Source organism: Nylanderia fulva, unplaced genomic scaffold, assembly GCF_048542155.1.
Source record: "Nylanderia fulva isolate GAGA-0341 unplaced genomic scaffold, ASM4854215v1 Scaffold146, whole genome shotgun sequence".
NCBI classification, from domain to species: Eukaryota; Metazoa; Arthropoda; class Insecta; order Hymenoptera; family Formicidae; genus Nylanderia; species Nylanderia fulva.
The window spans coordinates 219,172-245,344 of record NW_028189688.1 but is presented as its reverse complement, the minus strand read 5'-3'; the positions used below and the strand labels follow the sequence as shown (position 1 = coordinate 245,344).

At 44.0% G+C, this 26,173-nt stretch overlaps 1 pseudogene; it reads right to left on the bottom strand.

Moving 5' to 3' along the window:
• Nucleotides 1-8,060: 8,060 nt before the first annotated feature.
• Nucleotides 8,061-9,719, bottom strand: LOC146724160 (uncharacterized; annotated as a pseudogene).
• Nucleotides 9,720-26,173: the final 16,454 nt, after the last annotated feature.

Here is a 26,173-nt window from a genome sequence, read left to right as displayed (position 1 = left end):
GCAATAATTATTGAGTTATTTATTAAAATATCTAAACGAATAAGCAAGTAGAAAGCATTATTTGATCGAGAGGCGACGTCATGCAGCGGGCGGCGACCAATGTAGTAGCGCCGAAAAGTAAGATGATACTTTTGATACTAAGCGGTACATGCCACACCAAGTCCGGCCTATCGCTTTCTACCCGCTCATTCGTTTAGATAATTTAGTTAATAATTCAATAATTATTACGAATATCGCAAAATGATACAGGACTTTTCTATTCAGTTTAACACGCTCTATCTGCCCATTCGCGGTGGTTCGCGAATTATGGGACAACCTGTATACATATGAGACGACTGAAAGATGGCGGCAAGTGGAAAGGAGTGGTGTGAGAGTGCTCCGGAATTTGTAAAACAATAGGAAGGAAAAAGGAAAAGGATTGTGTGGGGAAGTGAGGAAAAGTGAAGAACTGAGGATGGGAAGAGGAGAGAAAAAGAAAAGGGAGAGAGTGATGGACAAGTGATGGAAAATGAGAGGAAAAGGAGGCAAGTGGAGGATGGGATAACACGAGGAGAATAACTCACACGGGAGGAAGAGATGGATAGAGGAAGAATAAGAAGGAAGGAAAAAAAGGGGGAAAGGAGAAGAAGGAGCAGGAGGATTGGAGGAGCAAGGTAGATATGGAAAAAAATTTCCGGAAAAAGATCTACAGAATTTTGGCCATTGAACAGTTGTACACGTGGCAGGGGAATTCTGTCGATAAAACAGGGAGAAGGAGGGTAAGGAAGGAACCGAAAAAAAGACAGGTGAGAGCAGAAGAAGGAGAGGGCGCAAGGGAGGACAGGAAGAAGGTGAGAAAGGAGGGGAGGGGCGCGCGCATTACCGGCAAAGCAGGCGGGAAAGCAAGAGAGTGGGGACATAGGGACATAGGCGCAATACCACAGGGATACGCACGCAGATAAGCGCATGGAGATATAGGGACTTAGGGAAAAAGCAGAAGGATCTGACGAGTAGGAGCAGGAGACGGAAAGGGTGTAAGAAAGTGCAGGAGAACCACGTGAGAAGAGGAAGCGACGCGAATATCACACGCGAATATCACACAAGATAGGCGCATAAGTGAGCACGAATAAAACGAGGCAAAAGGCAGAAAGAGATTACGAGGTCAAGAGAAGGCAAGTGCAGGAAAAGGGTTAAGAGGAAAAGGCGAGGAAAGTGAAAGAAGGTGAAGGAGAGTGTGGAGGAAAAGGTGGAGAAGAGAGAAGAGGAGGAAGAGGCAGGAGGGCTCTCAAAGAACGACAGTCCATGTCCCATCCCCTCCTCCACGCGGTGAGAACTGGTAACGTCGAGGTATCCCCTCGGCGGCTAACGGGGCAATGGCTTCGGACAGAGTGTGTGTACCGGCATACATCTCTGGGCATTGGCGAGGTCTTTCGGCTTCTCCCTCGAGTGCTACGGTCACGCTCAAACGCCGGGCGAACGCTTTGGCTTGTAGAGCGGGGACAATTGTCCTTAAGCAGTGGCCAGAGGAGTCGGGGACTCTAAAAGTGCCTCGCGGCGCACTAGGCGCAAATCCGAAGGAATTTTCCGACGGATTGGCCGTCCATAGGAGGAGGGACCCATAGCTTGACTCAAGTCCCAAATCCTATGGAGTAACGGCACGGGTGCTTCATTCGTGAAGCACTCACGGGGTGGCGATGGCTTAGGGGGAGACGGCTTAGCACCGGCGAGCCTCCTGGGAACAACCGTCTCTTCGCTAGTAGATTACATTTCCAAGATGAGAGATAATCGGGTAGGTGCAGCTCCACCGTGGGACTTGGCTGGCAGTGATGTACCGGCGGGCTCGAGCCGTGCCGGGGTGATCTGTTGGCTTTGTCCCTTGAATCGCCTGGAGTTTGCTCGCGTGACCGTCTTCTCCCTCACCTAAAAGGGCGCGGAAGGAGATGGTCGTGAGGATTGTGCTTCATTCTCCGGAAATTTGGAAGCACACTTACTTCGAGTCATTTACTTCGAGACACGGATGCCCACCGGGGCGCGGTGATGTCAAGTGACGGGATATGCTCCTAGAGGCTGACATCGCCAGCAAGAGGGGTCCGCCTTTCCCCTCGTATAAACACGCGGAGGCGGGGACACGGATAGGGATGATGATGGTTGCTCGAGCTTACCTCGAGTGATCAGACATCATACAAACAGAGGTCTGCCTTCCCCCTCGTATAAAAACGCGGAGGCAGCCGGGCTAGGAGTGTTTCAGTACTGTAAACATTCCCGGGGCTACGTTTAGCCGACAGAACGGGGGTCCGCCTCCCCCTTGTTCGGGGTTTTACCTGGGGAAGTGCCCCCCGGGGTCTGGGGTAGAGCTTTGGCGGCGGGGGCCGCAAGGGTGGGACGTATGTGCCGCGCGTGATTACCCGAGGGGCTTTGCCCGGAGGGTTGTCCCGAGGGGCTTTGCCCGGAGAGAGCCATAGCAATCGGTCCCCGGGGCCCACTCGTGAAGTGGTTCCCGGGGACAGAGAGGTGCCTCGGGGTGCTGATGGAGAGCCTGGCTCTCGTCTCAGCGTCCCTGGGATAGGCCGCACCCAGGCCGCTCGGACGTCTCCGAGGCAGGGCTGGGTCGGCGGAGGCGGCCACGCGTGGTTACCCGAGGGGCATAGCCCGGAGGGTTTACCCAAGGGACGTTGCCCGGAAGGGGCCACGCGGGTCGGCCGTCGTCGCAGGGTGCTAGTTGGAGAGCGTGGCTCTCGTCCTATGCGACTGGCCACTTCTGAGCCGCGTTTCCGAATCCGGGTCGGGAGTGGCGGAGAAGGCGAGTCGCGGTTACCCGAAGAGCATAGCCCGGAGGGGTTACCCAAGGGGCATAGCCCGGAAAGTGCCGCGGCCGCCTGCCGCCAAGGCCGCTCGGACATTTCCAAGGCAGGGCCCGGCGGCGAGAGATGATATCCCCGGTCGGTCGGGACCGTTACCCCTTCCGAACCGACCAACCGGAAAGGTGCATGCCCCTCGTCGAACGTCTTCGTCGCGACACGGTATGCTGGTCGCCATGGCGGGCAAGATTGGGCCGAAGAGCGGCGACCCAACCTCAACCGTCTATAGGGCCCCCCGGGTGTCGCCATCCGCTGCGGTGCCCGCATTGTCGGAGGTGCGGGATCCCTGAAAGCCCGTGTGGGCATCAAATCCCACACGGGTGTGTAAGGGGCTCGAAGTCTGGCCGGGGTGTGGTATCTCCCCGGCCAGTGGCGTACGTCGTTTCCTCCCCGGGGGAACTTGGGGCCCGGCCTTGGGGTGTGGCCGGTCATGTTTCGGGGCACCCCTTGGCCGGTGGGGGTATACCCTGGGGAACAGGAGCCGCGGTGGGATAGTGAGAAGAAAATAAAATGAATATGAACGAATCAACAGAAACAACCAAAACAAAGGATGGAGCGAAAACGCGCGTAGGACAAATGGTCCTAAGAGAAAGGAAGAATCCCTGCACCTCAACAAAGGTAACAAAGGAATACCTATGGATAGATGACCTGCAAAAAGAGCTAAGAGTCCAACTGTGCAGGGTAGATAGAGGAAGCATCCCCTCGGAATATTCGAGAGAATCAAGCAAAGGCAGCAAAAAGAACTCTGCTGCACAGAGACGCCTGAGCAGGGAACTAATCCGGGAAAGAAAAAGAGCCGAAAATCTCTCCAGAAGAAGGGGTATGACGGAGACTGATTAAGAGGCTGATACAGAAATAGACACCGTAAGCCAAATCAGCATAAATGAGGATGCACAAAAAGAACCCGCAGTTACGACGGTCCTCCTTAACAAAGGATAACCTGCCCTCCCTGAAAAAGAATTATCACAGGAGCAGAAACAAGCGGAAGCGACAGAGGGAGAGGGAAAGCTACCCTTACCACCCGCAAAGAGGAAACGAGGCTGTCCGGAAACAACCGGGGACTACCGCAGGCTCCTGGCAAGACGGGCCAAGGAGAAAAAAATAATGATGAGTGGAGAAGACGCGCGTCTTAAAAGAGGAGTCCTAGATCCCCTATTCCAACCCCCACAAAGAAAATCATGCAAGCAATTCATGGGGATGATCGAAGATAAAAATGAAAAATTCCAAAACGCCCCAATTCCGGATTTGGAAGCGGTGGCGGCAGAAAGAGCCATGGACATCTACAAAGTAGCTGTCTCGTCAGGGACTATAAAGGGAACCTTCATAAAACAGGTGAAAACAGCGGCTGCCGATATGTGTGCGGCTGCTACAGCCTTGGCAATGAGAACCCAAAACCCAATCGGGATACCGGTAGAGAAACAAATGGAGGAAATGCAATATCAAATGCAATTGCTAAGAATGGAAAATCGGCAACTTAAGCAAGAAATAGAGCAACTGAAGAAAAGAAAAGAGAGAGAAATGCTCCATCCGATAAGGAAAAATGGAAATGAGAAGGGACCTGTCACATCCTAGTGACCTTCCTACTCTCTATATTCCTAGGCTAGAAAAAATGGGGCGCTCTCTATTTTTTATGAGGCAACCTGCTTACACCGGTTATACCTCAGGAACGCCGAAAGCACGGACTATACTGTGGAACTAGGGACCGAATGTTGGGACGTTGGGGATGGGGAATTCTAGTTACTAGTGAAAAAAGGATTTTTACAAGCAATTCTTTCTAAACCATCTAATAAATTTATCAATTGATCGACCGTAATTTCCCCGTTTAAATAGTTGTTAATTAATCAATTTAATAGCAAAAATATAATATAACTCTCAAATCTAAGGTCTTGAAAATCTTTCATGGGGTCCTGTTATTAAACAATAATTTAAATTACACAATTATCGGGTTCCGTGAAGTCTCGCGTTTATCGTATGCAATGGATCTGGAATATTATCTAAACAGACGAGAAATTGGTCTAAATCGATGTTTCCCTCTAAAACGTCTGTTAGTAGGGCGATAATTATACTTATTATTGTATGAATTTCTTCATTAATTAATTTCCGATTTTCTTCAATAGTAAATTCTGATGACATTTGAGAAATGATTCAAAAATTTAGATAATTAGCATATTGATCGATTTCAAATAATTTATCTGGACATTGATCTTTTAATTTGTATCAAATCCTTACGATGGGTTTGTTTCTGAGAAGTATCCTCTTCTATTTGTGATACAAATCACACAGTTCTACGATTAGTGACTGTTCTGAGAATTGGTCTTTTATTGTTTGTACTTTGTCCGTAGGATAAAATTGTTCCGGTAAATTATTTCTTTCTACTTGCGATACTAATTCGTGTAATTCCGTGATTAATAACTGCTTTGAAGAATCGGTTTCTGAACTAAATTTATGAGATGGTTCGTCTGGCAAGAATTCTATTCTGGAATCAGGGGAAATTCCTTTGTCTGAGATTGGTGATAACTCTGGGAAGCTAGTTCTGAGATCAAAATAATTAAGTGCTTCTTCTATTAAAGAATTAATTGAACTCGGTAGTTCAAAAATCGTAAATTCAAGGGAATTAAAAGGTTGGTTGATCGAGGTTTTGGTCTCAATATGAGGGAGAGTTCCTTTGTTCGCTACAAGCTTATTGTCAAGATTTAGCTGAATAGATGAAGTCTTCAATCTTTTTATGGTCTTTGGAGAAAAGGTAACTTTTTTACACGATTTGACACGAGGTTTATTATCCGGTGACCGTTGCCTGAGCCAAAGTAGAGTAGATGCAGCGCGGTTAGCGCGAGCCTTTTTCTTACTTGCCCTACGATTACGTTTCTTTCGATAATTGATCTTCTGTTCTCGTTTATTTATTTATAAAATTGTCATTAAATAATAATGGAATATCTATTCAAATTAGATGTTACTAGGAGGATACTACTAGGGGGTGGTTTACTGAAAAAGATTACGTTAATTGAATCAAATCTAATTAACTAGAGAATTTGTCAAAATAACATTCGCTAAATTATTGGTCTCTTTGTATTGTTTATTAGGAAAGAGAAGATTTAGGAAAAAGATCTACCTCGGGGCGTTGATAGGAGAGTTGTTTCCGGTGCGCTTATTCAACGCTCGGGGGAAGGAAATAATCAGGGGGTTGATAAGAGAGTTATTTCCGGTGCGCTTATTCAGCTCTCGGGGGAAGGAAATAATCGGAGAGTTGTTTCCGGTGCGTTTATTCAGCGCTCGGGGGAAGGAAATAATCAGAAAGTTGATAAGAGAGTTATTTCCGGTGCGCTTATTCAGCGCTCGGGGGAAGAAAATAATCAGGGGGTTAATAAGAGAGTTATTTCCGGTGCGCTTATTCAGCGCTCGAGGGAAGGAAATAATCAGAGGGTTGATAAGAGAGTTTTTTCCGGTGCGCTTATTCAGCGCTCGGGGGAAGATGATTGGATAATGCTTGAAGGAAATCTGCGCGACCTTCGAAACTCGTTCGAATTTTTATGTAATGTCGGAGTGTTGGATGATCTGTGTGATTACCAGACTCCTATCTTTAAGACGACGAACTCTTCGTAGACCTGTGATGTGCCTGGCCAGCTTCGCTCCCTCGCAAGGACCTTGGTCGTGAGGTGCTTATGGCGAAATCAAACGCTCGGTCGTACGATGCTCTAAAGTTCTTTATTCGTCTTTTAATTCAGTTACAAATTGTGCGTGATTAAAAATTAAGTCAGCGAGTTCGACAAGTTCGGCTAACCCGTGACTTGAACAATGTGCTAAGTTACAAATTTACGCGGGGTTACAACGATTAGGCGCCGTTGACAAAATTATATGTTCCGAGATTTGCGTTATAGATCGTTATGATGATTTTAGGATGGTATGAAATTGTTGCTGCACTCCTCGGCTAGCGACAATTTAAAATGTACACTAACTTTTTATGATAAAATGCCGTCCCGTGATTATGATGAAATGCCGTCGTCTGGCCAGATTTTCTAGGGTTTATATACCCCTCGAAACCGAAAAATCTTGGTGTCGAGTGCGAATTTTTGGGTGGGAGGATTCCCACGAAAACGTTTTTCCAGAAACATATCATAATAAATTTTCTTATAAAAAAAGGGGTGGTTTGGGGGTCCTGAAAAGGCAACGAGTGAACTTTTCTTATGACCAAATATGGTCAAGAGAGTCTATCATGACCATATAAGGTGATAGACGACGAGAAAATCTAAGAGAGCATAAGTCGTAAAAGTCTATGATTTGTTGATTTTCGAGGTTCGTGACGTGCAGGTGTTAGCATCCCGAAAGGCGCGGGGTTGCTTATCGTATCAACATCGGGGGTGGTCTGGGCGACAAAGAAAGTTCAAGCGGTAGCCGCACGTTGGGGTTCTATTGTTCGCTTGCTAGCTTCTATATGTTTCTGAAATCGTTCTCTATATAATTCTCTGCTATATTCTAGTTATTGCAATTTTAATATAACGAAATAAAGTTATGATTGCTAAATTATATAGTTATGGTTTCAGAACGTGGTAAATTTTTATATATTTATGGTGAAATGTTGTTATATTCATGTCAATCCTTATTTATGTAAATATATTAAAAAAAAGGAGAATAACATCTCTGATACTAAGTTGCAAGAATCCGAGTAGTTTCAATCATTGATAATAATAAGGTTCCATAAATATAATTACAATTGAGGCGCATCGTGATCTTATAAATTAAAGAAAAGATTTTATGGAATATTTTATGACAAATAGTCGATCATTAGAATTTATCAAATTTTATAATTCATTCACCATTGTGTAATTAAAATATTTATTCAGACGATTCATCATTCTAATTATTCCATAAATAAGATTATACAATTTCAAACATGTTGATTATAGGATTCACACATTGATTAATAGATTTGCACACATTGATTATATTTTGCATTTATCGTTCATACCGTTAGGGTTGTAAGAGATGGCGACGTCTAGTAATTTATAGATATACGCTTGTTGTGTTGGATTGGTCGCGTTGCTAGTTCCTAGACTAGTTACAACTAGAAGATTCCCTATGCTGGTATTACTAACGATAAATGATAAAACGTCTAATTCTAAGTTAAATCATTCTCAAAAAGATTAATTATATGGGTTCTCGCAAGAAATGATGTAAAAGCGAAAAATTTTGGGTTTTGACCAATGGCGGGACGTCACACCTCCCCTCTCATTTAAGAACAAATTTCGATGATTTCGAAGGAATTTGTTTTATGTCCTTTAAACGATCCCATAGATCCTTGCTGCTGGTTCAATATTGGATGAAGCATTATCAATTAATCTTGAAAATCCGTCGATTGTTGTTGTTAATTCTCTGGTGGTTCCCTCGGGTGCGGACGGTGGTGGTGATTCGTCGATTTCCTTTTTATTATTCTCAGTCTTATTAGCGGGTCCTCGAGCGAGGTGAAGCAACAGGTTGGTGAGAGAGCTCCAAATTGCTCCAAATAAATGCATGCTCCATCCGTAAGCTAAATGTAGAGCGTAACCGTGGATTGCTGTGTTGATAACGATTTTTATTAAACGGACGATTATCAGAATGCCAAGTATTCCAGCGGTTGCAAATCCGAAAGAAATGAATCCATTCCAGACTCGTGAAGCGGCATTTTCAGCTATTTTATTAAGCGAGGCTTTGTCCAACAGGTTATACATGGAGACGGCGTCAGGATTGATGGAGTAACCAGTAATTCCTCTTGCGACTATATTAAGAAGAGCGGGTTTCTCGGCAGGAAACGTGATGTGATCCCTTAATTTCTTTATATCGTTTTCGGAGTATATTCCACTGAGTCAGGGGTCCCGGTGTTAAGTAATCCCAACTTAAAGCTGTCATTGGTTTTAATTGTTGCGGGGGTTGTTGTCTAATTTGAAGTTCCGGTGTGAATTGAATCCAAGTTTCCTCGATGCGATACATCGTAGGCAATTCTGAACTGCATTCTTTTTGTATCCCGAATTTGGTAATTATTCGAGATTTAGGAGTAAGGAACAAAGAAAAGTTATAAACTGTTATAGGCAGTTCTGTATAACATTCTTTTGTTTTTTTCACTACGACATCCACAGGAATATACTTGATAATGTGAGTCGTTTCTCCCGTAGTAACGGCCATATACCCTGGTCCTTTCATTAATCGATATGCAAATTCATCCGGTTGAAGAGTGGCGAACGACAGAGCATTAGTAATTATCTGTCGTTCTAATTCACATTTTTGTTGCATGACGTTATAGTATAATAAAGTCATCTGTTGTCAAATATGTTTTTCCACGTATACGAATTTGGAATTCATATATGCGAAAATGTCTAAATTATCCACGGGGATAATACCGCGACTAGCGAAAGTATCTTCTTTTCTTGTTTCCAAAATAAACAATTTAGGGTGTTCCGTGCGAAATAGAGTGTACCCACACAGAGACTGTTTTTTTGTCTTCGTGAGAGGAAAGGTGATGTCCTGCGTCGTCAAACTGTAAACGATCGCAGCAGGGGGGCTGCTTGAATTGTCGGTGATTCTGGTCACAGGTCCCTCGTAAAGAACGTCGTATTGGTGAAAATTGCAGGTAGATACGGGTACAGGTTTCCAGTACGTGTATCCATTTTCTGAATCAATGCAAAATCCTTCGCTTAATTGGCAAATGGTTTCGGATTTTAGTATTATTTTTCCTGAATTTAATTGCACAGGAACATGCGTGCTTCTCAGGGAAATTTTAACAGCAGCTTGAACGATAACGTTGTCCCAAGTTCCGTAAGGATCGGAATACTGAGTTCCTTTGCAAGTCCCGTCATTACTGGTACAGCCAGCTAATGTAAGGCTGTGATACGTTGTTTGATTATGCAAATGCATTCCGCAAATGCATTCCGCAGTATACAGCAACAGTACACAGAGCAGTGATACAGAGGTGATATTCAGGTGTTGTCCGCCACAATCGAATCCGATTAAAGCGCGAGTTGAATTTATAAAAGCGAGAACCACGAAGTATAATAACATTTCTGTAATAATAACACACAAATTACATATAAGTTTCACACACGTATATAATAATTTCATACAAGTATTAGTTTCACACATATATATTGTCGCTTTGCGTATTTTTTTTCCCTTTTATTTTTTTATCATATCCTTTTACTCTTTTCACATAAAAGAATATGCTTATATCAAGATCTGTAAGAATGCAGATTTTGACTTTAGAACATTAAGCTTCTAACGGCAAGAGTGCGTGCATGCATACTTAAAATTATCTGTTTGCCAGAAAAAAAATCATTTAATGTTCTTAACTATCTTAAGATTTAAGTTCCTAAAAATATAATTAACATATAGTGTTATCAATTAGTATGTATTTGATTAAATTATGAAAGCGTTATGCGACAACTGCGCATGCATAGGCTTAGGTAGTTCTACAGTTAACTTGAGCATTCCAAGGATGTTTTTTCCTTTTCGGTTTTTTCTTAAGAATATGAAATGTATGCGGTTAGTACTACAAAAAAATTGTCTATAAAAAAAGGGTCGAGAGAAGACGCGTAGCATTTATTGTTTGAGATTCTCAAATAGGAATCGAGAAACGATCGTAAGCATGGAAAAAAGTATAGCAAGAGTAGGGGGAATGAAATTCGACAGGTTATAGGGGTTAGAGAAATTTTACAATTCTGTCAGTGCCTAGTGCAGACGTACAGTTTGTAGTGAAAGTACAGTGAAGTGAGGTTAATCATGAAGGTATTCATTAAGGAAGGCGAAAGGGGTTTGATGATGGCGATTGTCTATGATGACGTGAATGTGAGTATTTTTAAGAGTTTATTTATATTAGTTATAGTGCATGCATAATTCATATTTCTGTGATACTAAGAGATTTGTGCAATTTTCAGCCTGCTTTTCGGGGAGGCTTGAAGAGGTTCTTGCCCGTTATGGAGGAGTATTTCCAGTATGCCGAAGGCATACAGAAGGCGCGAAGTAAGAGAAGAGCCGACGCGGAGCGTGTATGGGAGGGTGACTTTAACTTGGATAGATTTTTCAAGGAACCTAAAGGTAATTTAGGAGTAATTTCTTTTGATTTCAGATAAGAAGCGTTAGGTTCCTTTATTTATCAACATTAACGTATTGGTGTTTCAGGAAGTGGTCGAGTCGAAACTTCTTCGTAAATTTTTAGAATATCTAAACAACCGCGTCCGGAAGGAAAGAAAAAATAGGAGAGATGACGCAGAGCGTGTGTGGAAGGGTGGCTTTAACTTGGATGGATTTTTCAGGGAACCTAAAGGTAATTTAGGAGTAATTTCCGTTTTTCGATAAGAAGCATTAGATTCTTTTTATTCATCAACATTAATGCATTTGTGTCTCAGGGCGGAGAGTGGTCGGGTCGGAGCGTCGTCATAAGTTATTAGAATTCTTAAACAGCGTCGTGCGGAAGCAGAGGAAACGCAGGAGAGACGACTCAGAACGTGTGTGGGAGGGCGACCTCGGGCTAAGTGAAATTTTTAAGGAGCCTGAAGGTAAGTAATTTCCTTTTTTGTTTTCTGATAAGAAGTGTTAGGCTCCTTTATTTCATTAATATTGGTGTATTTTTGTTTCAGGGTGGGATGTGAGTAAACCGAGGCATTATTCGAGAATATTAGGATATCTAAGAAAAAAACGCGAAATGGAGGAGGCTTTTGCGAGGAATTCTTCCGAAGACACGTGCGTCAAGAGCGTGATAAGTGGTAACTTCCAAAATTTTCTATAAGTTCAATTAGATTGACCTTATTTGATGTACATGTATTTGTTTTACAGAGGAGGACAAAGAGAGTGCGAAACTAATGATAGATGCCATGCTAAGTTTTATAGTTAATTGTAAGTCGAAGGGGGCATTGTAGAGAAGTTGAGGGAGAGAAAAAAAGTAATAATAAAAAATTTATAAGGTAATCGACCATTATTTATTTTTCCTTTTATATAGTTATTCCTTATAGTTTATTCATTATAAAGAAAAATATATTTTTCTCCTTTTTTTCTTATATTTTAAAATAGATTATTATGCTTAATTATAGCATTTTAAGGGTGCTTGTAAATTAAAAAGATCCTTACCCTAATCAAAAAAAAATTATTAGTCTCTTGTTAAATTTATTTAAAGGAAATAGTTTAGTTAATAACTTATTTAATCAATTAATAACTCTAATGCCGATATTACAGCGTATCCGTATAAGTATAAATCATTATAATATAAGTGAAAGAAAATATATATATAATGTACCTAAAGATTGAATATTTTTATTTGTTTTTTTTTGTTTTTTTTTTCAAGCGGAGAAATTAAAATTACTAGTTCTTAAATCAACTAGATTAAGTTGAGGGATATAATTATATTTCAACCTTGTAAAAATTCTAATTACTTATTGAATAAAACAATATTTTAAAGTGAATAGGAGGATTAGTATACGTTTACAATGTTCCTTTTAATCTTTATCCTAATAGAATAAAATGTTCGTTTTGTTGTTTTTTTTGTTTATATATATATATATATATATATATATATATATTCGATTATAATGGTATAGTCTTAATGCTGAGATTAAAGCATTTTATAATTTACTTACGTGTACTCATTTACGAGGCCCGAGCTGACCATTAAAATTATTGATCCCTTAGATAAATATTTGTTATTTAATTACAACACTATATAGTTTCTTAGTTGCCACATCGATATTGTTTAAGAATCTTTAACTTAATTCTATGCCTTTAATATAGTCGTCCCTTTGTTAATTGTATTAATTTAGAAGATATTTTAAGTCAACTTATTAATTTTTCATTATTCTAAATGTATTATGGTTGCCTTATGTAGTTACATTGATATTATTATAATAAGAACTTATGTGTATATATCTTAATTTTAATCTTTTGTCATTAGCGTCGTCGTCACAATCAATTAGCTTAGAGGAAATAATTCAGTTCCATTATCATGATATCTTAATAAATTTAGTCAGTCATTTAATCTTTTATTTCTTAAGATTTTAATTAGTAATTACTCTTAATTTTATAATTGAATTAAAATAGCACACGAGCTTAGAGTGAGTGATATTATATATTATATATTATGAGAGATATACATACTTCTTATACTTGAATGAATGTAGTGGGTAATTCTAGTGAGATAATTAACGTATTTATGCGAATGTGTGTATATATATTTCCTATATCTAGCAGGATAATAATAAGTTTAGTCGACAATCAATTAATATTAGTGGTTAAATATTTTCAGAGTCCCTTTTTATTTACTGGCAATATTCTAATTTTGATTAAATAATTAAATTTAATAGCTAACATTTAAGGGTTAAAAATATTAATTGATTAAAATATATATATATTTATATTAGGCACTTGTATTCTTACTATGACTAGATAACTCATATTTAGCGTGGGGGAAAAATAAATCGCGTAACACACATTAAAAACCTTCTATCTCAATTTCTATTCCAGTTATCTTATCATATATATATAAACAAAGAACGTCAAAGGTATAAGCGTCCAAAACTAGAGTAGCAATATCGTGACTGCAATGTCTTTTAAAAATATTCATAAAGTGTACGTAACCCGTAAAACATCTATCGCATAGTAAAATTGAACGTATGTCCATAGCTATTTCTTGATTACAAGTTTGACAATTAACGGGAATCAATTGTCCGTACACGATCCCGTGACTATTTACCGGTGTACAACCTTCAGATTTTATGCGATCGTAACATTCAATTTACTCGATATAAATCAGGAAAAGTTCTTAACAAAAGATGAGGTTTATACGTAAATTTTTTCCTTAAACACATTATATGGTTAAAGGTAACTTAGTAACGCGTATGTAAGAATTTTAAACAAGAGTTTTGAAACTAAAAATAGAATAGGACAATAGTATGATAAAAAAAAAAGGTTCGTGGTAAATAGAATGAAAAAATAGGAAGCAATATATATACATAGAGAAAGAGAAAATATCAGGTAGGCAACAGGTTTTAGGTGTTGGTATAAGAAAGCTTGTTGATAAAAAAAAAAATCTGTTGTTCACCTTCAATTGAGTTCGGCCCGTAAGAGCAGCTGCTGGATACAAGAGGTGAAATTCTGTAAAGAAGATAACTGCCCTAGGGTCCGGTGTGATGCCTTGTTGGCGATGCTAACTTCTGTAACCAGAAGTAATATATTAGTTTTTTCATCCTGGCTCCATGTGAGAAATTTTTAATTTATTGATGTGTACGATTCGGGGCTTATTTTTTATTAGAATCTTGACATTATTTTGTGGTAAAATTTCTATTACTTCATGGGGGCCAGTACCATATACTGGTCAGCAAATTATTCTTTGACAGGTTTTTTTAATAAAAATACCCGAGATCTTACTTGAAATTCCTGTTCATTAATCCTTCGATCATCATAGTATCTTTTACTTCGTTCCTTAGCTTTTATTAGATTTTTTCGTGCGTCTTCTTGAATATCCTGTATTCTATTAAATAAATCGATTAAATAATCTCGAGAAGTAATTTCTAAATTTCCTTCTAAAGGAGGGTGAGCGGAGGGTAAACGAGCTATTCGACCGAAAATCAATTGAAAAAGAGGATAATCGGTACCTTCATGGACACTAGTATTGTATGAAAACATTGCCATGCTAATATGATTATCCCAATCTTTTTCCTTTTAAACTTGTGTTTTAAAATATTCGATTAATATATGGTGTGATCTTTTAAAAGAACCATTCGATTGAGGGCGATAAGCAGTAGTTCTAAATTGTTGTATGTTGAACATTTTAGCTAGATTACGCATTAAAATGGAAAGAAAGTTTGTTCCTTGATCCGTAAGAATGGCTTTGGGAGTACCGTATATACAGATAAAATTTTTAGTAAATGCGTCAGCAATAGTTAGGGAAGTTGCTTCTTTTAGAGGAACAGCTACAGAATATTTAGTTAGTAAATCTTGCATAGTTAGTATATATTGATTTCCAATGTTTGTTATGGGGAGAGGACCTACGATATCAAGAGCTACTTTATCAAATGCAGCTTCGGGAGTGTCAGTTATTACCATAGGTTGTTTTGTTTTAATCCGCGTTAATTTTTTTAATTGACATTGACGACATTTTTGAATAAATCGTTGTATATCCTTTTTCATGTTATTACAATAATAATGAGGTCTTATTCTATTATAGGTTTTAGTAACTCCCTTGTGACCGCCGTGGGCAGAAGAGTGATTTTCAATTATAAGAGCTTCGCGTTCTTCGACGGAAGGGGTTTGAACTAAGTTTTCGCAGACGGTGATATGAATGGGCAATTCTCTTAAAAATTCTTGAATCTGGCTAATTACGTAGCGCCATGATATATCGTCGAAGCGTTCTGTTTTACTGATACTAAAAGAAACTAGTCGTAATTCAGTTACTGCATCTAAAAGCGATCGTATACAATTCTTTAAAGTCTGAGGTTCCAAACACGAATAATTATTTAATCTAATAGGAAATAATATTTAAGTTTTAGATTTGACGGTTTGAATATTTACTCTTTCAAACATAAGATTTTCATATTCCGGTAATAAATTAGCTTTTTGATATTCGTGAGCGCCGTTATTATAAGGAGTTCCGTCCATTTTAATAAAAATTACGTATCATTTTGTTTTATCAGGTTATCGCGACATATGGTGACTAAAATTAAATCTGTTTTTTGGGGTTCTATGCATTCGAGTACGAAGGTATACGTAATCTCCTTCATGTAAGTCTATAACTGTTTGTCGATCTTCGTCATTCTTGTCATCGTCGTCGTCGCTAAAAGGCTCGTCTTCTTCTATTATGTTACTGACATCTTTGTCGGGGCGCGCACTGGGGGGTCTGTCCAGATCTTTAGAACAGCTAGGTTCAGAGGTAGGTATTGATTCATTTGAAAGTACATCGTAATTATTGGCGTAAACAGGAATAGCGATTTTAACAGGATTCCTTGATAAGGCATCCGCGTTATTATTTAAACTTCCTTTCTTATATTAAACTTTATATTCGTACTCTGCTATTGTTGTTCTCCATTTCCATAATCTGGAGAAGGAATCTTTGAGTTTGTGTAACCAGGAGAGAGGTTGGTGATCCGTGATAATTGTAAATTTTCTTTCATATAAATGTGGGGGTTTTCAGAACATAAATAATTTAAAATAGAATAAAAATAGGACAAAATAAAGAGTTCGTCAGGATTTATGTGATATATGGATACAGTTTATATAAGCGTTTACAATACTCGATATTAACCCGAGGCAGGTAGGTCAACTCAAAAGTATAAACACATGTGTCTCGGTCGATGGATCTAATCCGACTCTCTCGCTTGATATTCATGCTGTCGCGAAACGGAATCATTCGATGATCATGCGCAAAGTGATCTCACGCATCATGATTAGGACACGTGCCCAAAATAATATGAAACATATATAATCGCCTACATAAATAAGGTCGAAAGTGACCGATACAATAAATTAGAGCTAAGCATTCCTTTTCAATAGTAGAGTAATTCTGTTCTGCTTTATTCAATACTCGAGAAGTGTACGCTATAGGCAAGTCTTTTCCGATTTTACCTTGACTGAGTACTCCTCCGATGGCATATCCGGATGCATCGGTTGTTAAAACAAAGGGTGAAGTAAAGTTGGAATATTGAAGTATAGGTTCGGAACATAAAGCACGTTTTAAAATATTAAATGCTTCGTCTTGTTTTTATTGCCAATTAAATGTATTATTTTTCTTTAGTAAATTAGTTAATGGTTTAGCAATTTTAGAAAAATCCGGAATAAATCGTCTATAATATCCTGCTAATCCTAAAAACTGTTTTATATTCTTTTCATTTTTGGGAGTAGGAAAATTAGCTACGGATTCTATTTTTTTCGGATCAGGCTTAACTCCGTTGTCTCCGATAATATGACCGAGATAAGCTACTTCGTGGCGCAAAAATTCGCATTTATCAGGCTATAATTTTAAGTTCGCGCTTCGTAATCTTTGCATTAATTTATTAAATTTGATTTCATGTTCTTCTAAGGATCTAGCGTAAATAACTATGTCATCCATGTATACGAACAATTCATTACCTTGTAAACTGGATAAAACATTATTCATCAATCTTTGAAAAGTCGCGGATGCGTTTTTTAAACCAAAGAACATCCTTTTAAATTGATAGTGTCCGTATGGGGTAGAAAATACGGTTTTATGAGCGTCTTTGGAATCCATAAGAATCTGATGAAAGCCGGAGGCCAAATCGAGAACAGAAAAATACTTAGCGGATCCTAGTTGATCTAAGATGTCGGTTATATTTGGAAGAGGGTATGCGTTTCCTATAGTTTTTTCATTGAGACTGCGATAGTCGATGACCATTCGCCATCTTTTATTTCCTTGAAAATCAGGTTTCTTTGGTACTATCCATACAGATGAATTATAGGGGAAAGTGGAATATTTGATAAGGCCGTTGGATAATAATTCGTTGACCTGATTGTTTATTTCGTTCTTATGGACAGGGGGGAACCGATATTGTTTCGTGTAAATTGGCATATCGTTGATGGTAGGTATAGAATGCTCCCCCCCGTCGACCACCACCTTGCCGTGGGGGGGCTCACCCTTCGCAAGGGAATAGCCTTGCGAGGGGTGCTAAGAGTGGTCGGTACCTCTCGAGGTACACTGCCCCCGGTCCGGGGGGCACGCCCTCCGTCTCTGGGAACTCTCCTTCGGGGGATGGAAGAATTCCACCCCCTGGGGAGACGGGGCCCACTTTCCCGTTAGAGCTTTGGCTCGTATGTGGTAAGGGATGGCGACCCGGAATTCAAACGCCCGGTGGCATGGCACCGTTAGGAGAAGGGATTGCACGGCGCTTCGGCGCTTCCCTTCCCACCGTGCTCTGTGGCCCGACACGCCTGTCGGATAGACGGCTTCTGCCGTCCGGGGTTTTCTCCCCCCTCCGTCCTGGGGGGGGCTCGTTTCGGGGTTACCTCTGGGGGGTTGGGGGGTGGGCGTCGGCGGCGGGGGCCGCAGTGGAGGGTGCCGCGCGCGATTACCCGAGGGGCTCTGCTCGGAGGGTTTCCCAAGGGGCTTTGCCCGGAGGGGGTCGCGCCGGCGGAGGGGTCAGCATGGTCACCCGAGGGGCTTTGCCCGGAGGGTTGTCCCAAGGGGCTTTGCCCGGAGGGTTGTCCCAAGGGGCTTTGCCCGGAGGGGGCCATGCTGATCGGTCCTCGGAGCCCGTTCGTGGAACGGTTCCCGGGGACAGGGAAGTGCCTCAGGGTGCTGGTCGGGGGTCTTCAGGCTGGGTAGCCTGGGTCCCCGTCCCAGCTTCCCTGGGGTAGGCCGCACCCAGGCCGCTCGGACGTTATCCGAGGCAGGACTGGGTCGGCGCAGATGGCCACGCGTGGTCACCCGAGGGGCATAGCCCGGAGGGTTTACCCAAGGAGCACTGCCCGGAGGGGACCACGCGGGTCGGCCGTCGAGGCCGCTCGAACATATTCCGAGGCGGGGCTCGACGGCGAGAGGGAAGTCGCAGGGTGCTGGTCGGAGAGCGTGCTCTCGTCCCAGCGTCCCTGCGGCTGCCATCCTCGGGCCGCTCGGACGTTTCCGGATCCGGGCCGAGGATGGCGGCGTAGGCGCGCCGCGGTTACCCAAGGGGCATAGCCCGGAGGGGTTACCCAAGGGGCATAGCCCGGAGGGTGCCGCGGCCGCCCTGCCCCAGGGTCGCTCGGACGTTTCCGAGGCGGGGCCTGGGGCGAGAGTGGATATCCCCGGTCGGTCCGTTTCCTCTTTCAAACCGACCGACCGGAGAGGCGCCTGCCTCTCGTCGAAAGCCTTCGACGAGGGGCGCCCACATAATGCTGGTCGCCACGGCGTGTAGGGCAGGGCCGGGGAGCGGCGACCCTGTCCAAAGCGTCCGTGGGGCCCCCTGGGTGGCGCCACCCCCAGCGGTGCCCATGCTGTCGGAGACGTGGGACCCTCTGAAAAACCCGTGTGCGGCGTCAAAACCCCACACGGGGGAGTAAGGGGCTGGAGTCGGGCCGGGGGGGGGTCTTTATACCCTCCGGTTTCGGCATAGGTGGGCTCCCGGTGAGTCCACCGGGCCCGGCCGGCGGGATGTGCCGGTCATGTTTCGGGCATCTCGTTGGTCGGTGGGAGATACGCCGGTCCACCGAGCCGCTGGGGGGAATGGGATTAAATGAAATGGAGAATTATAATATTATCACAAAAAGAGTAACGAGGTCGGAAGCGAAATCCCTAAAAAACACAGGGAAGGAGTCGGGCTGCGACACGGAGGTGATGGAGTCGGACCAGGAACAGGGTCCTATCGTCAATGTAAATCCTCCGACCATAACAAAAGAGGAGGGCAAAGCTTCCACTAGTGGAGCGATAAGTGCGGAAGCGCAAACTGCCGCGGCATTGGCCCCCTTCCCTCCGGATGAAGACCCGCAGACAGAGGAGGTGGGGGAGGACGAAACGGACGGAAGGATAAACTGGAGCAATAAGCAGGGAGACTGTAAAAGGATGAGGACAGGATATTGTCCCCGCGACCTCTCCATCTCATCAGATAAGTCGATCGACAGCGTGGGGGGGGAGACAGATGAGGAGTATATGCAGGGGGGCAAATACCCACTCCCCTCTGTCAAAAGAAAGAAAGACGGAAGAGGAAGGCCCGTAACAACCGGGGAATACGAAAAGAAGAAGGAATTGGAAAGGGCCAAGGAAAAAAAGAAGCGCCTTGACTGGGAGGAAGAGACCCGTAAAGCGGACAGGGAACTCATAGAAAACTGGACCGAAGGGGCCAACACGCGGGCCATGAAGGCCCTCAGAGAAGATCCCATAGCTCTCTTAGATCCCAAAGAGACCGGGAAGGAAGAGGAGGTAGAAAGACGAGAAATCCCAGACCTTCCCGCTTCAGAAATACTCGCGGAGGTGAACAAGTCCGTTCAAGCCATTAGGCAAATATCGAGCTTCACTAAGGGGTATAAGGAAACCTCGCGCAAGCTCCTGAAAGAAGTGGCCGACATAATACCCACGGCCACAAAGGAACTGGGCAGAAGGACGGAAAACGAGGAAAACAGAAAACTGAAAGAAGAGAATCGGCTTCTCAAAGCAGAGATCACTTCCATGAAGAAGACAGTCCAGGGCTTCAGGGAGGAGATAAGATGCCTGAGAGAGGAATTTGCCTCAGCGGGCAATAAAGAAGTAGCTACAACCAGCGTAGATAAGCTCGCCGCCAAGCCCGTTGTCAGCCTTCAAAGGTTAGAGATCAAGAGAGGCAGTAAGGTCAACCACAATCTCCATAACAACGGAGACACCCAACAAGGGTCTGTATAACAGATCCTTGATACGAAAATGGTTGACCTTGAAGCCACATTGGTCAAGCAAGTCGGCGAAATTATAAACGCCAGACTTGCAACATTCGAAGAGCGATTACCACCAGAGAAAAGGTTCAGGCCTCCGGTGGGAAAAGCGGCCGCCAATAAAATCCCGACAGGAGTAAAACCCCCGAAGACATATGCGGCAGCAACAGCGGGCGCAAAAAAGGAAACAGACCCCAGGGAGAAGACACGCACCACCACCGCTGTCACCCCTCAGGCTCCTGCTCCCCCGAAGAAACCCAAAACCGAGGGCAAAGTGTTAGTGCAGAAACCGAAAATAGTTTCCATAGAGGAGGTCAGCACGAACATGAGAGTCCTCTCAGTCGCGAATGACCCAAAAGAGGACCAAGGGTGGAAACTGGCTGAGACGAGAAGAAAGAAGAAGAAGGAGGCAAAGACGACGACCGGCAGCAGCAACAACAACAACTACAAGATCCCACAGCAGCAGCAACAGTCACAGCCAACAAAAAAAGGGGGACACAAATCTCCCCCACAAAAAGCCGCCGAAAAACTGAAGATGGCGGCAAATGGAGGGAAGTCAATAAAAGTTGACAACAAAAAGGAAGCCGGGAAAACCGCCAACAATATTCGTCTCCACAAGAGAGCGGCGATCCTGATCAGCCTACCATCTCAAAGAGGAGACGAGATGGAAACGACTGACGGGGAAGGAAAGGCGGCCCAAAGATCGCTGGGCGAGGCGATGGCCGGAATCCAAAAGGAAATTAACCTGAAAGATTTCGGCATATCAGCATTAAAACCCAAAAGGGCCGCAACGGGGGGGATGCTTTATGAGGTGCCGGGTGAAAATAACGCGGAAAAGGCCAAGTTACTCGCGGAGGCACTAAAAAAGTCATTGGAACCCAGGGGGATCAGGGTTTCGATCCCGGTAAAGAGGACAGACCTACGGATATCCTGTCTGGAGGACTCCACCACGACCGAGGACATCAAGGCGTCTATAGCGGAAAAAGGAAACTGCTCCGCAGAAGACGTCAAGATTGGAAAAATCTCCAGGTCCCCCAGAAATGGACTGGGATCGTGCTGGGTCCAGCTACCATCGACCGCGGCCAGTAAAGTGACCAAAACAGGTCCATTAGTTATCGGCTGGTCTGCGATCAAGATAGAAACACTGGAGACTCGTCCCCTCCAGTGTTTCAAATGCATGGGGGTGGGCCATACACGCGCCACCTGCAAATCAGAGGTAGACCGTAGTGGCCTCTGCTATCGTTGTGGCCAAAACGGTCACAAGGCTAGCGATTGCACAGAAAAGCCTTGCTGCCCGTATTGTAAGGATAATGGGCACAAGGCTGAACACAGATACGGGAGCAAGGCTTGCAACTATATCAAAGCCAACCAAAGGGGGAGTTTAAAAGGCAAGCAGGGGCCAAAAATAAGCAAGGGGGAGGGAAGGGGTACAATTGCACCGAAGATAGCAGCCAACAAGGCTGTTAACGCAAAGGAGGTCAGAAGGGAGGAGAAAAGCAAACAACAACAATGAAGGCTCTTCTCCTCCAAGCCAATATCAACCACTCCGCCAGGGCGCAAGACCTGCTAATGCAACACCTGGCGGAGTGGAACATTGATTTAGCCGTGGTGGCGGAGCCCTATCGAGTCCTCCAGAAAGACAACTGGATGGGGGATGAGGTGGGCCTCGTCACCATCATCGGAAAGGCGGAGAGGGGAGCACTCCCTCTCTCCCTAATGGGAAAGGGGGAGGGCTTCGTATCGGTTAAGTGGGGGGAAGCTATAGTGGTAGGGGTGTATTTTCTCTCCAAACAGAGACCTCGCCCAATTCGAGGAATATCTGAGTAGGCTGGCGGACGAGATAGACCGCCACCTCCCGGGTAAGGTACTGGTCATGGGGGACCTCAACGCGAAATCTGACGCGTGGGGTTCCCCGGTGACCAACGCTAGGGGCAAGGTCCTAGAAGAGTGGGGGGCACAACTCGGCCTTCTAATTTTAAATAGAGGGTCTGAGTACACATGCGTGCGGTACAACGGGGGATCCATAGTGGATGTTACCTGGGGATCCCCACAAGCCGCGCGCATGGTAAGTGGCTGGCGAGTGATGGCGGGGTCGGAAAACTTATCCGATCATAGATATATAAGGATGGAAATCTCCGACCCCTCGGTGGGACGCCAGCCACGCCCCCCGGTGGAGAGAAGGGGTACACCCCTACCCCCTCGATGGGCGTTAAAACGCCTAGACGAGGATGCCCTGATGGCGGCCGCCGCAGCGAAGGCATGGGAAGACCCTCCCATGCTCGACGCCTGCGATGCAAACGAGGAGGCGGCCTGGTTTCGCTCGGCAATGATGGAAGTATGCGACGCCGCCATGCCGAGGTGCCAGGCCAACCACAAAAGGAGGGGGGTGTATTGGTGGTCTCAGGAGATCGCATGGATGCGTGCAACATGCATAAGAGCGAGACACCGATACACCCGATGCAGGCGCAGGCGTCACACCAACGAAGAGGCGGCCGAACTGCTGGAGGATTACAAGTCGGCAAAGAAAACCCTCCAGCAGGCCATCAGGGATGCTAAAGCCAAGGCGTGGCAAGAACTGTTGGAGACCCTCAACAAGGACCCGTGAGGGCGGCCATACCAAATTGTCAGGAAGAAACTGCAGTCCGGGGGGCCGCCCATCACAGAGGGTCTCCAACCGGACATGTTGGAGGAGGTGGTCACCACCCTCTTCCCCCCAGACGAAAGGGAGGAGGAGGGTGGTGGCAGACCCCGGGGTCTTACGACCCAAAATGAATGGAGCGAGGACCTTGGGGTCACTGGGAGGGAGCTTGCCCGGGCGGTCAAACGGCTCCGGGCGAAAAACACAGCCCCGGGGCCGGACGGAATCCCGGGCAAGGCTTGAGCTCTAGCTCTAAATGTTCTGGGGGGGAGGATGAGACAATTATTCGATTGCTGCCTTAGGACGGGCCAGTTTCCAAAGATCTGGAAAGAAGCGAGGCTGGTCCTCCTAAGGAAAGAGGGGCGACCCGCAGAATCACCCGCGGCGTACCGCCCCATATGTTTATTAGACGAGGCGGGCAAGCTATTCGAAAGAATAGTAGCTGCCCGCCTCAGGGACCAGCGACAGGTGGTCTCTCCCATCCCCGCATAACCCGAAGCCTCCCCCGAGGTGGAGGGTATGTGTTGAACACATTCCTGACGTAAAAAAAAAAAAAAGGTATAGAATGCTGAGTCGCATTCGTGACTCCGAGACTATCGTCGGGGAGATGAAATCTATCGGGATTTTTATAAATTAACGATGTGACATTGTTAAGTTCCTCGGAGTTTAAATGTTCTAATCGTAAAAGTTGCATAATAGCAGAGGCTCGGTCGCAGGGAGCGGCGAGATTGTCCCTGAGAATTCCATCAGAATGCAAAGGGTTGTTAACATAGAAACTAGAGCTCGTTACAGGCCCTCGGGTAGTAACGGCATGATTTGATTTATTGGTCACCGTGTGCCTTAAGATTTCGGCCTTTTTCTTTATTAAGAGAACCAGCGGTTGTCTTATTCCCTCGGGTTTCGACAACACCGTCTGGAATCGTAGATCCAGACGTATCCGAAAAATCAAAATCTAACAATTCAAGAGAAGGAATTTCTACTTGATAAGCGTATTTAGTAGCATTAATAATAGGTAAATAAGCTTTACCGTTGACGTTAGAGACTATAGCTTCTCCTATGTAAACATCTTTGGCGTATGTAACAAGGGGTATATATCAAATTTGTTTATCAGGATTAGTAACGTAAACAAAAAATGGAGAAACGGACCGCGGTTTAATACTGATAAAATTAGATTCCGCGAAAGGTATATTAACGTTATCGTAACGCAAGCTTCTACTTTTGTAGTCTATGCTGGCGGCTCGTTCTTTATAAAAGGGATTACCTAAAATTCCGTCGTGGGGAAATCCTACGGTATCAGGAATTACGTGAAAACAAGTGGGGGAACCGAGAAAGCGTAAAATAACGGAGCCTTGAGTGGTAGTTAATTCTGAAGTTAATCCTTGTAGGCCAACAGTATCTTTGAATTGAGGTTTTATGTTTTGATTGAGACAGTGTCGTTTTATTAGATTGACATCTGAGCCTGAATCAACCATAAAGAGGCAATCTTTCTGGAGATCCGGAAAATGGAGAATGACAGTAGGTAAGGTGTTAGGTTTCGCTTTCTCGTCTATTCTTCCGACACGGGTGACAATACAGGGGTTTGACCTAGACGTCTCGCTAGAGTAACTGGAGCGTGCTGGGGAAGAGAGAGGCGTCTCAAAAGAGTTTCGTTCCGGTGGACGTCTCCCGCTACCGGAACGCTTTGTGAGTTTCCCGGGCCACCTCTATTGTTAGAAAAGTTAGGAGTAAATAGATTATTTTCTAAAGAACGTCTATACGCAAGTTTACGACATTCTTCCGTATAATGTCCGGGGTTCTTGCAATAACGACAAATTTTCTCTATAGGATAATTGGGTCCTGGTTGTCCTGGAATGAGAGGTTTTATAAAAGGAACGTTATTCCGCGGATTTTGCGAAGAGGTGATTTGTTGAGAATTTCGGTGAGGCGATTCGGTTTTATTCTGGAAGTTGGCGCGATGGGAGACATTAGATTTATAAGTAGATACGTTACGTTTGCGCGCGTTTTCGGCTTCCAAAGTTTTTGATAATTGTATGGCGTCTATGTAGGTATCATCGAGTCTATATGATCTTTCTAATTTTACTCTAATTAGCAAGTCTGAGGGAAGGCCGTTGATAAAACTATGGATGACACTTCGTTCAATGTTATCTTCAATATTATCGTCAATCTCTACGTAATTATTACTTTCTCCGTCGAGGATGGCTGCATGTAATTCTTTTACTCTCCTTATATGTTCGAAAATCGAACGTTTCAAAACCTGCAACAATAAAAAGCATAAGACTACACGCATTCAAAATATAACATTCATGCATCGGTTCATGCAACATGCATCATGCGGACAATTATTTTGTGTTATTTGCAACATGCGTAATTTTATATTATACAAAAATAGCGCTCGGCCGCAAGGGTATACGGATACCTCGCGCCGTCGAGAAATAAGCGCTTAAATCCTTATACATTAAATTGTAAATACTTCGGTCGCGCGAGAGAAGACAAAAATAGTTCCTTTAATAACAAAAATGAGATCTAACTCAGAAGTAAATAATGACAATAAACGTTCTTTCGCCCTCAGCCGAACGATAGAATAAGAAAAATGTTCGCGAATATTCTAGAAATAAAGGCCTATATAAACCTCCTCTCAAGCTGCCTCGGAGCTCTTTTCCGATTGCTTGTCGCGTCAAGAGTGTGCTTCTACTTTTTAAAAAAGATCGCTTGTCTTTTTTGCGTTTCATTACCGTTGCTTGCGGACACTCAGTACTTTATATTTGACACGGCTTTTCTCTCGGTTATTGCACTTTCTAATATGTTCGACTCGGCTATCTTTTGGTAAATTCTGTGCGGTTTAAATAATTGTATTTTTTTTGTTAATAGTTTAAATATATTTTGTTAACGATACGCGTGTCGAGTGCAGTGCTTTTCTGTCTTCTCGCTTCCGACCTTTTTTTTTTTTTACGTAGTGGTAATCCTCATGGATACCCTCGCCTCCGGGTAGAGGACGGGTGGTTATGTGGGACTTCTTGCATTCCTTGGTCGATCCACGAATGGATCAGTCAGAGGACGCAAGACCTACCTCATTAAAACTACTACGGATACCTTCTCGGGCGTTATTAGGGGGCGGCCAGGATGCTGGTATCCCATGCCTACTGGCCGCCCCCCGCCTTATTTCCTCCTGAGGAAGATGCCGCTGAAGGCGGCACTCTCCCCCCGCAAGTGCAGGTCTTCGCGGTTGCGGCGCAGGGCGGTATCAACCCCACGCTGCGCTCTCCCGTTGGTTTTGAGGGGCGGGGTCACGGCTCGAGTATGCCCGCTTGAGCCGTCACCCCCCGCTCACCCGGTTGGGGTTTCCCCCGGCACCCAAAGAGGT